The sequence below is a fragment of the Eriocheir sinensis genome, chromosome 28, assembly GCF_024679095.1.
Source record: "Eriocheir sinensis breed Jianghai 21 chromosome 28, ASM2467909v1, whole genome shotgun sequence".
NCBI classification, from domain to species: domain Eukaryota; kingdom Metazoa; phylum Arthropoda; class Malacostraca; order Decapoda; family Varunidae; genus Eriocheir; species Eriocheir sinensis.
The window spans coordinates 13,631,912-13,645,504 of NC_066536.1; the positions used below are offsets into that span (position 1 = coordinate 13,631,912).

Genomic DNA, 13,593 nt, shown 5'->3' on the forward strand with positions numbered 1-13,593 from the left:
TTCCATTTCCTCCTCTCTCCTTCCCCATTCTCTCTACGCTGTCTGTTTCTCTTTCTTTTTTATCTTTCTTTAATCCATTCATTCATTTTTTCTTTCTTTTTTCTGTTACTTTCTATTTGATTTTCCTTATTTTTTTCTACTGATTCATGTATTTCCTTCTCTACATTCTTTCTTTATTTTTATTACATTTATTTTTTCTTGCTTATTCTTTGTTTTCTTCTTCTTTCCGGTTGTATAATTTTTGGAAGGGGAGGAGAGAGAAGGAGAAAGAGAAAACCAGCGATAGATAGATAGATAGATAGATAGATATACAGTTAGATAGACGGATAACCAAATAGATAGAAATTATAAAAAAATAGAAATGAAGAAACTGACCCAGAAAGACAATAAAAAAGGAAGAAAAAAGGGAGGAGGAGGAGGAGGAGGAGGAGGAGGAGGAGGAAGTGAGAATGAAAAAAAATGTCACTGAAACGAAAGAAAGATAGTGAACGAAAAAAAAGATAAACGAGGGAAAGAAAAAAGAACACAAGTAAAAAAAGATACAGAGAAATAAAGAAAGAGAGGAATAGAATGAGAAAGGAAGAGAGAAACGAAAAAGGGAAGGGCAAGCTATGGGAAGAATTATGAGAAGGGAGGAGGAGGAAGAGGGAGAGAGAGGGAGAGGAAAGGCCTGCACATACCTTCACCACTAACCCATTTCCTCTTCTAACTATACCCTTGATTAAAAAAAAGGGGGTGGGGGGAAACTGAGGTAATATCAACGTGCTATGGGTAACAGGCGTATAGGAACATAGGTATACAGGTAAGGAGAAGGACTAAGGGGAAGGAAGGTAACAGGACATAGGGTATAGTGAGGGTGACATGGGCAAGGAAAAGGATATGGGGGGCAAAAGAAAGAAGGAAAAGGCTGTACATGCGTTGCGTTAGAAATTAAAAAAGGGAATGGGTGATTTATGGAATAGGAATGATTAGGTTTACGAAGGTTAAGGGTTCAGGGTTATGGGTTCTGTCCACGATAAGGGTAAAGGGAAGGGGAGGAGAAAGTGCCGGGAAAGGGTAGAAAGTGGTTGTATGGGAAGGGTGGAGAAAAGGGTAGATGTTGAAAGGGGTGAAGGGGAGAGGGAGGTGTGGTAGGATGTGGGTTATAGATCTGGATGCGGGTTAAAATTGGGGTGTAGTGTTAGTAGTAGTAGAGGTGGTGGTAGTAGAAGCAGTAGTAGTAGTAGTAGTAGTAGTAGAAGGAGAAGGAGAAGGAGAAGAGAAGAACAAGAATACCACCACCACCACCAACAACAACAACAACAAAAACAAGAACAGGAACAAGAAGAACGAGAGCAAGAAGAGGAAGAAGACGACAAACAACAACAACAACAACAACAACAACACCTACTACTACTACTACTACTACTACTAACAACTTCTACTACTACTACTATACTACTACTACTACTACTACTACTACAATAACAACACAATCTCCACTATCGACACGCCCTTTATGTAGCTTTCCTTCTCTCCCTTTCTCATCATCGTCATCCTTTCCGTCAACATTGTCTTGGGTATTCATGTTCTTTCAGTCTTCGTCTTCGGGCAGCGCATCGCATAGGTCGGTTCGGATCCCACTAAGCGCGATCGACGCCTGTGAGTGTGAACGCCAGCATCGGGAGCGTCGCGCCGACCCTCCTTAACCAACAGCAACTTTCTCAAACCTGTATCGCGTGTCTTTCTCTCGGCGACTTGTTTGGCCTCCGCCGTGAGGGACAAACTACCGCCACACCGCACGCCGCCGCCCCTGTAGCCCCGCCGACCAACCTCCGCCCTAGAAACTCAGGCCCGTATTGTCAAATGCTATCGGCACCTCAGTTTGCTTGTTCATCCATCAGTCTATCCATTTATCTATCTACCTATCTATCTATCTATCTATCTATCTATCTATCTATCTATGGCTGGTTTTCTTTTTCCACTCTCTACTCTCCTTCCAAAAATCATGCAACCGGAAAAAAAGAAAACAAAAAAATAAGCTAGAAAAGAAGAGCAAAAAAATAAAGACTCTCGAAGAAGTTGTCGGGGTTTTCATGGACTGTTTTGCGATGCTAGTGATAGTTTTACCCGACCTCTACACCTTGCACGGGAAAATCACCCATGAAAACCCGGTCACTCTTCTCTTGTAGCCTTGAGAAATAGTAATGGGAGCCCGATATGTTAAAGTATAAGGACCTCAGGGTCGTATTTTAAAACATTTCGTCGCCCAAGTTCACATATTTGACATGGCTTTCGTAGGAGCTGTAGGCCTTTCCAGGGGTAGTTTTATGACCGTGGTGGTAGTTTGACCCTTCTTCTGTGCCATGAACCTTAAAAAACACTCATGAAAACCCGATTGATCCCCTCTTTGACCTTTAGAAATAGTTGATGTGAGAAGCGATGGTGTCTTAAAATACAGCTCTCAGTCTCGAAAGCGTGCCACTACTGTCCCTCAGATCAGGTGTGGTCCCGGGATATGCCTTTGCAACGGCTCCCGGACTTTCTGTTCATTCAATGTCAATGTTCTCGTGCTTCAACTCTAATTTTCTTCCTCAGTTTTCACTTGACATTTTTTTTTTCACTGATTTTACACTTGTGTTTTATTAGTCTTCTGAAGTCTTTGTCTTTATCAGATCAGCACCCTCGCCCAACGTCGCCAAATTATCGTACTCAGAACATTGCATTCATCAGTTTCAGATCTAAAACTTTCGTACCCACACCAGTAACGGCATTCAATTAAAGTTATTGTTAGGATCGTTAGTAATCTATGTTATTTTGCGAAAGTTACGGGTCAGAAACAGAAAAATACAATGTGGTAAGTATGATAATCTGGTAACATTGCCCCACCCAGCAGCCTCCTCACTTCCTTAGCGTCCTAGTCTTGCCCCACATCCATCCCCGTCTCTATACCACCCCATTCAGCCCCGTTATTGCCCCGTTGCCCGTACCCTCCACCCCTTCACCGCCCCAAAACCATACCACTGTTCAGCACCCTCGCCCCGCTGCCCCGTCACTTCCTTATCCTCCTAGTCCTGCCCTACATCCATCCCCGTCACTATATACCGCCCCATACAGCCCCATTATAGCCCCATCGCCATGTCACCTCTGCCCCGTCACCGCCCCAAAAGCGTATCACTGTTCAGCACCCTCGCCCCGCTGCCTCATCACTTCCTTAGCTTCCTAGTCCTGCTCCACACCCATCCCCGTCACTATAACACCCCATACAGCCCCGTTATTGCCCCGTTGCCCTGTACTCTCCACCCTGTCACAGTCCCGCCCCGCCCTCGCCTCACGCTCTTTCTCAATGACTTTCCTTACCGCCCCGCCTTGAAGCCATCGCCCCGGGGAAGGTGTATGGCGTGCGGGACATGGCGAGCGTGGCGTGGCAGGGCATGGTGAGGTGAGGCGTGGCGTGTCGGAAAAGGAATGGTTTGGGGCCCGAGGCTGAGGCGGCGGCGGGAGGCGAGTCATGCACGGCGTCACGCGAGCCTCGAGCGCGCGGTCACGGACGGTGGTGCGGCGATGGGCTCGGCGCGGCACTTCTGGAAACAAAAACCAGTCCGGGGTAATAGAGCACCGCCCCTGCTCACGGCACATAAGAACATAAGAACATAAGAACATAGGAAAACTGCAAGAGGCTGAGTGGTACCTACACACACCCCTTCCCTATGCAACGCCTCCTCCTCCTCCTTTTCCTTCTTAATAAGCCTTCTTCCCTAAATCGCCTCCTTCGCCTTCTTCTTTTTCGTTACAGTTCTCCTTCTTTACACCGCCCTAGTCCTCTTCTTCCTCCTCCTCTTCCTCTTCTTCCTCCTCCTCTTCCTCCTCCTCCTCCTCCTCCTCCTCCTTTTCCTCCTCCTCCGCTTCCTCCTTCATTACAACTTTCCATCCCTATACAGTCCTTTCTTCTTCCTCCTCCTCCTTTTCCTCTTCTTCCTCCTCCTCCTTCTCCTCCTCCTCCTCCGCTTCCTCCATTACAACTCTCCATCCCTATACAATCCTTTCTTCCTCCTCCTCCTCTTCTTCTTCCTCTTCCTCCTCCTCCTCCTCCTCCTCCTCCTCCTTCTCCTCCTCCTTCGTTATAAATCTCCTTCCCTACACCATCTCCTCCTCCATTACCTCCACATCCGTCGCTTTATTTTCCCTCCATCCATCCATCTCCTTTCTCCCTCATGTCTTTTTTTTTCCTTGCGTCTCATCCGTCACGTCACTTTTTTCCTCCTCCATCTCCTTCTCCTCCATTTCCGCTCGCTTTTCCTCCCCCGCCTCCTCCTCTGTCTCCGTCACTTTATTTTCCCTCCATTTCCTTCCCTTCCCTCACGTCCTTTTTTTTCTCTCCCTTTCTCATAAGTCACAGCATTCCTTTAGTCCCTCCTTCGCTGGCATCTGTTTTCTTTCTCCTTATTCTCTCACCTCCTTATTACCTCCATGATCTCACCTGTTGGCTCACTTTCCCTGCTTCTTTCTTTCCTTCCTCCCCTTTTCAGCCTCTCAGTCACATCCCCCCTTCAGGCTTCTCTTCAATCTATTTCACCTCCATTTTCATATCATTTCTTATTTCCTCGATTTTGTCCAGTTGATTTGGATATAGGAAAAGCCTCAACGTAATATATAGTAACTTTTTTTTTATGATGGAACACCGCCCCAAACTGCATCGTGCCAACTTTCTTATTGTTAAAGTGCAGATTTCGAAAGGCGCATCGTTCAGAAATATCACGTGACGCGGAAAAAGAAAGACACACACACGATGACTGGTTTTGTTATGATAAGCGGCTGCAGTGTTGGTAACCGCGCGGTATTTCCTCCGTTTCCTCTGTAGCAGGTAATTCGGCTTTTTTTTTATGTGGCAATGCAACTACTGAGCGGTTTGGTGATGAGGAAAACAGCACAGAATTTGAAACCGAGTAGAAAAAGAGCGCTTAGAAAAAAGAGCAACGTCAGATAAAGAAAGTGTTTGCAAAATATTTTCTTAGGATTTGATTTCGAGGTAGCCAACTTTTTCTTTCCTTTTTTTTCTTCTTTTCTTTATCATTAGTTGCGTTTGTATTATTATCGTTTTTGTCACGTTGTTGTTATTTTGTTTTGCTGTTGAATTGTCTTGTTTTGGTTTTAATTTTGTTTTTATTAGTGTTTGTTTATTTTGCTTTTTTTTGCTTGTTTTGATTTTGGTATTGTTTTTTATTTTGTTTTGATTTTTGTTTTTGTTTGCTTTTTACTTTGTTTTGATTTTTGTTTTTGTTTGCTTGTTATTTTGTTTTGATTTTTGTTTTTATTTGCTTGATATTTTGTTTTGATTTTTGTTTTTCTTTGCTTTTTATTTTGTTTTGATTTTTGTTTTTCTTTGCTTTTTATTCTTTGGTTTTTGTTTTGCTATTTTATTCTTTATTTTATTTATTGTTTTGTTTTTGTTTTTGCTTTGTTTTTTATTTTGGTTTCAGTTAGTTTTTATTTTGTTATGGTTTTGGTTTTGTTTTGGTTTGTTTTAATTTTGTTCTTATTAGTTTTTGTTTTGCTTGTTGTTGCTGGTTATCCCTTGTTGTAGCATTTTCCCTGCATATCCGTTTTTTTCCTTGTCGATAGCGAGTTTCATCATGCATTTTAATTAGTCAGTTTTATTTACGATTATCTTAGAACACGCAGATACTTTTACTGCGTAGATGTGCATTTGAGACCTTCTTTTTATGATGTATGTGTGTGTGTGGGGGGGGGGCGGGGGCAGGATTACTGGTTTACTGCGTCTGTCATTATTTACAGCATCTATCATTATTTACCGCATCCATTATTATTATTTTCTGCATCTATTATCATCTACAGCGTTTATTATTATTTTTTGAGGGGGAGAGGGCAGGGTTAATGGCTTACTGCATCGATTATTATTTTTTCTGTTTTCTTAATCCCTCCGTATACATGTAGTTTAGGGAGGCTGAGGCAAGGCAAGGCACGCATTACAATTTCAGGAAAGGCTAATGAAGGAATGAAACTACTGAAAGAGGATGGATAGTATGAAAGAGAAAGAAAAAACACCGGACGACAAGATACACACGAAAAAAAAAGTAAAAGAGAAAATAATAAGGCGCGATAATAATGATAATAATAATAATAATAATAATAATAATAATAATAATAATGATAATAATGATAACAATAACCATGCGAAGAAAAGGAATAACCGAATGGATCTGTACACTCACAAACATCATCATCATCATCATCATCATCATCAAAACAAAACACAACAAGAGACACCTAAATACCTCCCTTAATACCTCCATGCCTATATACGAACCTAAATAATATACGAACAAGACCTCAAAAAACAACCAATCAAACAATCAAACAAACAAACTCACAAACATCAGGCGTATAAGAGGAGTTCTCATTACACCTGTACATACCTCAACCTCCACTAACTCATCTCCACCGGTAACTCATCTCCACTAAACCAACTCAAAAAGGAACAGAATGGGATGAGAGAGGGAGAAGAGGGAGGAGGAGGGATGAGGGGGGAGCAGTAGCAGGAGGAGGCGGCGGCGAAGGAGGCGGTGGCGGCGGCGCTGGGTATCTGCCGGCGGCCACACCTGACATTTCGCTTCACATTCTTCCGCTCCGGCGTTTTCACTTGTCCAGGTCCCGCCCCTCCCTCCCTGCTTTCCCTTTCTGCCCCTTGCTTGCCGTACCACCTTCGCCGGGCTAATGGTACGGTCCGGGGCCCTTTATCAACCCCCGGGATCTGGTGGAGGAGAATACAGCCGTCTCTCTTTTCCGGGCGGCGAGGAAGGAGTGGTTGGTCCGCCGCCGGGTTATTGATGCCGCGCGCCGTCCACTATTTCAGGTCCTCGCGCGGGGTCGCCGGAGGGGGATACCGGTACACACGAAGCCCTTACCGCACCCCGCCCTGCTTCACTGTCGCTTTCCTTTTCGCATCAGTGGCTGGGTGATGTGTGTATGTGCCCGTGTATGCGAGTATATATATATTGTCTTGGTATATACGTATTTCTCAGTGTTGAATTTTTCTATATATGAAGCGTCGAGACACGAGTGAAATTGAGTTCGATCATTTGGTTTTGTATGATCCGATATTCTCTTTACCTGAAGTAGTTTTTGTTTTGTTTTATGTGGTGGTATTTTCGTTATCTTTATTATCCCTTCGTTTGATTGTCTCCTTTACCGTAAAAAAGAAAGTATAGGGACATAAGTTGCCTTTGCCGCACCTCGTCCTCTCTGTCCCACTCTCATTTCCCTCTCGTATGGTGCTTTAAAAACGTCTAAATGAGGTGGTAGTAGTAGTAGTAGTAGTAGTAGTAGTATGGTATGTAGAGAAAAGGGAGAGTTGCAGTTATAGGCTCGTAACTTCCAACCCGCTGCCCTGCCCCACCGCTCCCACCTCGCCCCTCCACTTACTAACTTTTTGCCCCGCCTCCATGCCCCTCCGACCCGCCCCGCCCCGCCCCGCCCCGCCCCTCAGTACCATCCCTCACGTTCTAGACTCGTCCCTAAGGCAGATAGCAAAAAGAGAAAAAAAAATAAATAAAGGCCATCTATCTGTCTGTTTGTCTGTCTGTCTATGTATGTAGGAGTGTATGTATGAGTGCCTGTGTGTCTATATGTATGCATGTATGTATGTATGTATGTATGTATAGCACTACCCATTGCCTGAAAAAAAGATAACATTATTTTTCTATTGTTTTCAGATTGTTTCATAATGTAGAATTTTCTTCGTCACGCCGCCTCGCTCAAGTAAGTTTTTTTTTTTTTTTGTGTGTGTGTGTGTTTGCGTTTTGTCTGTGTGTGTGTGTGTGTGTGTGTGTGTGTGTGTGTGTGTGTGTGTGTGTGTGTGTGTGTGTGTGTGTGTGTGTGTGTGTGTGTGTGTTTGCGTTTTTTTGTGTGTCGTTTGTGTTGTCACGCTTTGCTTGTAACTTCATTTTTTTTTTGTCAGTCTGTCGGTCGGTCTCGTCTCCGCACGTGCGTATGTCTCGGTGTATTCACGTTCGTCTGTCGGTTTGTTTGGCTGTTTTTTTTTCTTGTGTGTGTGTGTGTGTGTGTGTGTGTGTGTGTGTGTGTGTGTGTGTGTTAGCTTGTATTGGTCTTATGCCTGTATATCAATATCTCTCTCTCACTCACTGTCTGTCTATCTCTCTATATCTATCTATCTGTCTATCTGCCTATCTATCTATCTATCTCAGGAAGTTCAGTTCACCTGTGCTCCTGTTAACACCTGGAAAGTCTACGGATTTTAACTTCCATTACCATTATCTTTTTTTCTCATTATTACACACACACACACACACACACACGCAGAGTATAGTTTAGGATATCATTAGATTTGCCGTGGACTTCTTTTTTTCTGCAGAGGACGCTGATTGTAGGGATAACTTCAGGATAACTTCATTTCACATCAAACACAAGCCACGGAAGGCACTGAAAGCCATAGAGTGTCCGAGCAAGTAAGGAGATCCACAACAACCATAGATAATTTTTTTACGGTAATGGAAACAGCTCAAGGGCAATCAACAAAGAGAAAACATAATAAAACCCGCTAATCCCTGTTCCCGTAGAAGTAAACAGAAGGAGTAGCAGTCAGAAGGGAGGTCAATTTCGGACGGAGAGGCGCCTTGCTACTCTCCGCTCGAAAGTTACGTGTGTACCAAGCGCTTCCTCGATGGCGAACTAGGTTGACTTTCACTCCGCTCAGTTTTTTTCCTCGCAAACTCCATAAAGAGTCAGGAAACGCAGCCCCAGACATTCCCCGTCACCAAGGGTTCCTCGCGGGGCCCAACTGACCGACCCTACGCCTGCTGGACCCATTCTCAAACGTTTCGACGCCTTAGTGCTGCCTATCTACTTAAAGAGGCTCTCGTAGAAGTTGCAGGGGTTGCCATGGCCGGGTGGTTTCATATCTCTGGTCGTGTTTTTGCAAGATTTCTACATATCGTCACCTTTGTAAACAGACCGCCTAAGTCATTATTTTCTACTTTACAGGAAATCAGAAAAGAACTGTCATTATCTTATTTGACTTAAGATTTAGGCAGAAATGAAAAGGTCAATTCTAGAACACTCAAACCCTGACTGGCGAAGGCAACTAAACAAAAATGGGCGTCACATGATGAAAAATTGATGTAAACAAACCTGAAAATCACTGAAAAATGACTTAGGCGATTATTTTATGAGGGTGACAATATATACATGTATACATACATACATTAGGCCTAGGCAAACCTCTCCCCATACATACATCCACACACAGATCTTGAAGACAAACGTAAAGTAATCAAGCTTCTCACATTTTGCCATGCTAGTGAAGTCCAGCGACCATGAGCAGGGAGGGATAATCAGCCAAAACACTCTTGAGAACCCTATATGGCCTTTAAAATTATCGTATCAAGGGCTCGAAGCGGTTGAGAATGCGAGCAGGGAGAAATAACAGCTAAAACATTCTTGAGAACCCTATATGGCCTTCAAAATTATCGTATCAAGGGCTCGAAGCGGTTGAGAATGCGAGCAGGGAGAAATAACAGCTAAAACACTCTCGAGAACCCTATATGGCCTTCAAAATTATCGCATCAAGAGCCCGAAGCCGTTGAGAATGCGAGCCCTGATCCGTCCTGGGCAGCACCTGAACGCAGAGCCACAGGTCGGCAATGTCAGACGCTTCCAACCCTCGCTCCAACTATTCCCAAAGGCCGAAAAGGAGATCAATCGTGTTCTAATGACTGTTTTTTTAGGTTCATGCATGGTGCAGAAGGGTCAAACTACCAGAGGGATCATGAAACTACCCTTGGAAATGCTTAAAAGTCCCACGAAAGCCTTGTCAAATATGTGTAGGCGACTTGGACGAAGATTTTTTTTTAATGCAGAAAAGGAGACAGTTCAAGGGCGTGAAAAAAAAGAAAACAATAATGAAAAAAAAGCCCGCTACTTACTGCTCCTTAGAAGAATATGCCCAATAGAATAGAATAGTTTGACGCACTTTATCACAGGCGCATTGTTGATACCTAAAGACCCACGCGAAATTCAAATTGACGCTGATATGGTAGTGTTTTATTTTGTGATTTAGGTACTTCTTCGAGAGACTGACGATACCTAGAGCACGCAAAAGCACTTCCATCAGCACCAATTTAAATATCCCGCTGCTCTTTTGGTGTTGGAGGTGGTCAAACTCTACTATTCCACGTCCGTGTTGTAACCTAAAGAGCCACGCGGAATTCATATTGATGCTGATACAATAGTGCTTATTTTATGCTCTTGGTACTTCTTTAAGAGCCTGACGATACATAGAGCCCCCAAAAGTACTTCTATCATCATCAATTTAAATTTCACTCTGCCCTTTTGGTGCTGGAGGTGGTCAAACTCTCCTATTCTACGTCCCTACCTCAACGCATTCCCTCCTGACCTGATAACACACAGGGGCGCTCGGCCTCGAATTATGACGTGTGTAGAGTTTCACTTCCGCATGTAGGCAGCTTGTGGTTTGCGTTTGTTTTCCGCGCGGCGAGGCACCCCACACACAGGCCCCCACCATGCAAGCACGCGCCTCCCCCCCGGCTCTGCATGACCGCCGCGCCAGGTCATTGAGCGCGAGAAGCACCGCTTGGGGCACTGGTGGTTGGCCTTGATTAGCATCGCTCGGTGAAGTGAGGCGCTCGGGGGTTCTTGCGTGCCTTGACCGAAGCTGAGAGAGCCCGTGGGAAGTGTGGAATGGGATGGGGTGAGGTTTATCACTCGTATTATTAAAAGTTTGTGGCTCTTGTTACGAACGTTTTTCAAGGCCAGAGAGGAGCTACGTCGGATTGTCAAAAGTGCTTTCCCCTCCACGGCGCGGAAGCCTTCCAAAGCTACCGCCAAGCTCGGGAAACCACCAATGGAAACTCTGACAACTTCTGCGGAAGCCTTTTAAAGTGGATGGATTAAGGCTTGGAAAGTTTAATAATATGGACCTAAGAGGTTCTGTAACTTATCTTTGCTCATGATCACTGCATTTCACTAGCATGGCAGAATGTGATGAGCTTGATTACTTCTGTGTTTACGCTTGTTTCTAAGATCTGTTTATTTGTGTGTTTGAATAGAGGGGAGGGAGGTTTGCTAAGGGCTCACAGACAATAATAGTGTGTTCGCTATGAGATAGTAAACAAACTGAGCTGCAAACCCTCTCTTACTCCCCTCGCTCTCTCCCCTTTCCTTCCCCCTTACGGTCGCTATTTTAACTTAATGGTCACGCTGGCACTCGGTCGTCACTATACCTTATGGAGGCATATTTATATTGCCTTTAAAACACTGCGAAACAATCTAACGCAACGGATGAGATATATATTAGTTGTACACATAAATAAACAGACTGCCATTGATATATCTTACTCTTCATCGCTGCAACGCTCTGATTCTTCTTCTTCCTGATCAACGCGTGACGAAGTGGAACCGACGATACACAAACACACGCGGAATGTCACCCACGCACGCAGCTAATGTGTTGATAAGTCGCTTTAGTACGCTTGAAAGATGGAATATTATAGTGTTTACAAGTACCCCGTGACCTTGTTTGTTTGTTTTGATTTATGTTTTATTTTTTACAGTAAAGGAAACGGCTCAAGGGCAGGAATATCACCCACGCACGCAGCTAATGTGTTAATAAGTCGCTTTAGTACGCTTGAAAGATGGAATATTATAGTGTTTACAAGTACCCCGTGACCTTGTTTGTTTGTTTTAATTTATGTTTTATTTTCTACAGTAAAGGAAACAGTTCAAGGGCAAAAAAAGAAAATAATAATGAAAAAAACAGCCCGCAAGTCACTCCTCCTAGATGTTTTTTTTTTTTTTTTTTTTTTGTATAGTAAAGGAAACAGCTCAAGGGCAAAAAAGGAAAATAATAATGAAAAAATAAAGCCCGCCAGTCACTGCTCCTATATGTGTTTGTTTTTATTTGTTTTTTATTTGTTTGTCTATTTATTTAGTTAGTATTTGTGTGGCTTTCATTCTTCGGCTTGAGGAAATAACCAAGTTCCTCCCGAAATTGACCTCTCTCCTCCCGAAATTGACCTCTCTTCCTCCCGAAATTGACCTCTCTCCTCCCGAAATTGACCTCTCTTCCTCCCGAAATTGACCTCTCTCCTCCCGAAATTGACCTCTCTTCCTCCCGAAATTGACCTCTCTCCTCCCGAAATTGACCTCTCTTCCTCCCGAAATTGACCTCTCTTCCTCCCGAAATTGACCTCTCTTCCTCCCGAAATTGACCTCTCTCCTCCTGAAATTGACCTCTCTCCTCCCGAAATTGACCTCCCTCCTCCCGAAATTGACCTCTCTTCCTCCCGAAATTGACCTCTCTCCTCCCGAAATTGACCTCTCTTCCTCCCGAAATTGACCTCTCTTCCTCCCGAAATTGACCTCTCTCCTCCCGAAATTGACCTCTCTCCTCCTGAAATTGACCTCTCTTCCTCCCGAAATTGATCTCTCTTTCGGCCACCTCTTTAGATTATTTTTGTGAGCAGCGAGTAGCGGGCTTTTTTTTATTATTGTTTATTTTTTTGTGCCCTTGAGCTGTCTCCTTTGTTGTAAAAAAAAAAAAAATGACAAGGTGCTCTGACGGCCGCCACAGGAAACAGCAGAAGATCGGCCTGCGTTCCATTCACCTTCCCCTGCAGCCACTCCTCTACACCATTCTCCTTCAGCATTCCACTCATTCATATGTGTTTGACCCAACTTTCCCACACTCACCAACAGCAGCGTCCATCCTTCAGCGTTCCTCAGACCCGTTTTTTGATCGTCTGCATTTCCCCGCGAGGCATTGTGGGATTCCTGAGTCCACATTTATAAACCTCTCGGGATCCCATTACGACAATTTTCCCAAAGCCACTGAGAAGATTAACCGGGTCTTATGAGTGGTTTTTTCCCGCTTAAGATGCAGCGGACGTGTAAAACTACCACTAGGATCGCAAAACAGTCAATGGAAATCTAAACAACTTCTACAAGAGCCTTTTCAAAGTGGCGTACTGAGCTGAGACGCCGGTAAGTTTGAGAGGACAGTAATTACCTCTGCACATAATAAACTTTTACGTAGGTGGAGGAGGGTAGGAAAAGATTAAGGAGGATAACAAGCTGAAAAAAAGTATCTCTATATATATATGAATCGATAATTGATACTTTTTGTGTGTGCTAGGGACCAGGACAATAATTAGCGCTACACATAATAGTTCTACGTGGGCGGAGCAGGGAAGGGAAAAAAATAAGAAAGATGAAAATTGAAGGAAAGGTCAAAATGGACAGCGATCAGCATGAATAGACTATCTAGTGTGCAGCTATGTATCGATGAAGACTCGTTGACTTAGTATACCATCTCTCGCGCCCTGGTATACTGGAGAGTGACCCAACCTTGAAGAGCTTCCACAACTACGCCGCAAGGAAGAGAAAGAAACAATCATATCCGTATAGAAGGGTGACTATGGAAAGGGATTGAAATGCCTCTTCGTGTAAGTGAGTGGGCTTGACGGAGAGCGAACCTAGTATAGTTTCTCGCGACCTGGTATACCGGAACGCGACCCAACCTTGAAGAGCTTCCACAACTATACGGCGCGAGAAGGGGAA

At 44.0% G+C, this 13,593-nt stretch overlaps 1 long non-coding RNA gene across 2 annotated transcripts in view; it reads left to right on the plus strand.

The window, feature by feature from the left end:
• Positions 1-13,593, plus strand: part of LOC127004580 (uncharacterized) — an 84,301-nt gene that overhangs the window by 65,825 nt on the left and 4,883 nt on the right. For both annotated transcript variants that reach the window (XR_007757891.1, XR_007757890.1), the window contains exon 3: positions 7,713-7,758. This is a non-coding gene — a long non-coding RNA (uncharacterized LOC127004580). The remainder of the gene's footprint in view (positions 1-7,712; positions 7,759-13,593) is intronic.